General features: G+C 56.8%; 1 non-coding gene across 1 annotated transcript; it reads right to left on the bottom strand.

The window, feature by feature from the left end:
- Nucleotides 1-1,269: 1,269 nt before the first annotated feature.
- TRNAL-CAG (transfer RNA leucine (anticodon CAG)) lies at nt 1,270-1,352 on the bottom strand. The gene has a single exon. It is a non-coding gene; the product is annotated as a tRNA-Leu (tRNA).
- Between the last annotated feature and the right edge of the window lie 1,668 nt (nt 1,353-3,020).

Genomic DNA, 3,020 nt, shown 5'->3' with positions numbered 1-3,020 from the left:
CCTGGGAGCTGCAGCTCAGGCCAGGCTGACCCACACAGGAGGCCAGGCCGCTCCTGGGCCCTGCACTCCCGAGCTCTGTCTGGCTGAGGGCAGGCCTTGGCAAGCCAGACAGCCCCCTTCACACAGCAGAAGACTGCAGCCAGGTGTGCCCCCTCACCTTCTCTTCTCCAGGCTGAACAAGCCTGGCTCCCTCAGCAGCTCCCTCAATCACCACGTGCTCCGGCATGCTCTCATACCACCTTGTGCATGTCCCCTCTTCCTCTTCCCATGTGCACAGGAAGACCTCTGCTATGGCTCACACTTCCTGACTGCGGTCCTTCTGAAAAATGCCACCAGTGCTCAGGCAACCTGTGGTGGGATGGCGTGAGGCTGTCTCTGTCCTGTCAGCGGTGTTGGAGAGAAATGCCCCAGAGCCTGCAATGTCCCTGGAAGGAAGCTTTGTGGGTCGAAATCCTGCTGGTCAATGCCACATCCTAGATTGGCACCTACAGAATGTGCCACTGGGCCTGAAAGAGGGAAGGATGCATCTCAGGAGCTCTCCAGCTTCGGGAGCAGAGGGCAGAGGGGCTCCCAGGTGACTAACGAGAGGGAAAAGTTGCCGCAGTCTCCAAAAAAGGGGAAAAAGGACTACCTGGGGAACGAAGGAAAGGTGATGATAAACTGGAGCAAGTTCAGCGGGGGATCCGTAGGATAGTCAGGGGGCGGGGGCTCTGGCCTTGTGAGGAGAAGCTGAGGACCCAAGGTGTGCTTAGCTGGGAGAAGAAAAGGCTTTGCGGGGATCTAATAGGAGCCTCCCAGTGCCTACAAGGAGGCTACTGAGATGGCTGGGGGATGAGAGCCGACGGTCAGAAATTGAACGGGCAGTTTGTGACTGGCTAGAGGAACAAAAAGGATCACCCAGAGGGTGCCTAAGCAAGGGAACAGGGGTCCAGAGAGGCTGTGAAATGTCTGTCCTCAAGGTATTTTACGACCCGAGAGGACAAAGCGCCCATCAGCTGGTGTGAGCCCGCTTGAAGCACTCTCTGGCTCCCTGAAAGGCCTTCCCAGGCAGAAGGGTTGATTGGAGTGTAAAGTGGTGACAGGGAGAGAGAGGATTTTGTGGGTGCATGTTTGAAGATTATCCAAGAGCATGCAGAAGATTATCCAAGGCATGCAGAATGCGAGTTCAGTAGGGGAGAGTGGAAACGTGGGAAGCCTCCAGCCATGTTTCTCTTCTAAGCCTCCCTAGCTAGGGGTGGCAGCTGGGGCATGCAGCAAGAGAGAACAGGCTGTCAGGAGTGGGACTCGAACCCACGCCTCCCTGTGAGACTGCAACCTGAATGCAGCGCCTTAGACCGCTCGGCCATCCTGACGTGCTGCTGCTCTTGGCGTTGCCGTTGCCGCTGCCGCTGCCGCTGCCGCTGCTGCCTCTGCCACTCCTCCCCCCGCAGCTGCCAGAGCCAGCCCAGCTCAGCCAGCCTCCTCCGGGCACTGCTGCAGGGGGAGCTGGCTCCAGGGAGCACCCTTGCCCTGCTCCCACCAAGGGCTGCTGACAGGCAACCGCAGCTCCTACACGCACTTCCGACCACCCAGTACCCAGCACTCTTTTTGTTCCTTCCTCCTCTCTCTGTCTGGTGCTTTCTGCCCTTTCTGGAATATGTTTTCACAGAGGGGCCACAGCCGTTGCTGATGGCTCAGCTGTGTTGTGCGGTGGGTCCACTGTGGAGCTGGAACTGGCTGTGTCCGACACAGGGCAGCCCCTTACCTTGTCTCACAGAGGCCAACCTGCAGCACCCCCTAACCCCTCCACTTCCAAAACCTTGCCATATGGAGCCGACACAACGTCCACTGGGAATACCATAGGGCATAACACTGAGCTAGCACAGGTCTCCCTGTGCCCCAGACGGAGGCGCATTCACGCTGTCCCAGGCTAACGTGTGCTGGCATAATGTGCCCTTTGGTCGAATTTAAAAGGCACAGCAACTAGCCTGGATTTCTTCTTAGGCACCGGATATGTCCATATCTTGTACACTTGCCTAGTGTACATCAGCTCGGCAATCGGTGAGTGAAAAGCAGGCAATGCTAGGGTAACGATTCTCTACCCTGTCGTATAATGTGCAAGTAGGCCAGGTGGATCATTTCTAGCAGAGGTTTCTTGGCCTATATAACTTGGTTGGATATGAGCATCTGCCACATGCCATGCTGCATGCCCACAAGTAATTTGCTTTGCAGGACTCTAGCCGTTACCCGTTCCTGGGCTGACAGCCGTTTCTTGACCCCGTCATACCCGCCTGCTCTCAGGCAGACCTGTGGCTGGCTGTCAGGACCAGCCAACCCTACCCGTGTGCCCAGAAGCACATCTGGAAAGGCAGCCCCCACTCACCACATACAGGGAAGAGGCAGCTTTTGACAGCGTCATTCCCCGTGGGTTCTCGTATTGCTCTGTGATTGCCTGACGACCATTTTGGACACCGTCATGCCCGCATGTTCTCAGTTCTCCCTCCGATGGGCTGTCCACTTCCTTTGGACCAAGAAGTGTTCGGATATAAAAAGATACACCATGCAGCGGTATCCACTATGGAATGAACGGAAGCACCTAGCGCAACCTATGTTCTTGTGGACGGCCCATCGCCTGCAGAGCCAGAGGTGACCTCACAGTCGACATCCAAGCCATCTTCTGGCCTCTGGCCCATCAGGTACTCAGATAGCAGGGAGCTCCCTTGCAGATAGATACCCATGCCGTCCTCCTGCCGCCAGCTCGTGAAGCACTCAGACAAGGAGGACTTCTGGAAGAGGCCACTCTCGATCGTCTTTGAAGGGTCATGGCAATTGAAAGGTCATGGCCTGGCAAGAGAAGGAGCAATTCATTCTGGAGCTCCATCACGGGTGCTCTCCATGCCACAAACTTCACAGACGGCTCGGTGTTGTGGAGGCAGCTGGAACCAGCTCTGTCTGACACAGGGCAGCCCCTTACCTCTTCTCACAGAGGCCACCCTGCAGCACCCCCTCTCCCCTCCACTACCAGCACCTAGCCACATGTA

This window comes from Nipponia nippon, unplaced genomic scaffold (assembly GCF_047370975.1).
Source record: "Nipponia nippon isolate SJK-2023a ecotype South Korea unplaced genomic scaffold, ASM4737097v1 scaffold_9, whole genome shotgun sequence".
Taxonomy (NCBI): domain Eukaryota; kingdom Metazoa; phylum Chordata; class Aves; order Pelecaniformes; family Threskiornithidae; genus Nipponia; species Nipponia nippon.
This window is presented reverse-complemented; position numbering and strand designations above follow the sequence as displayed.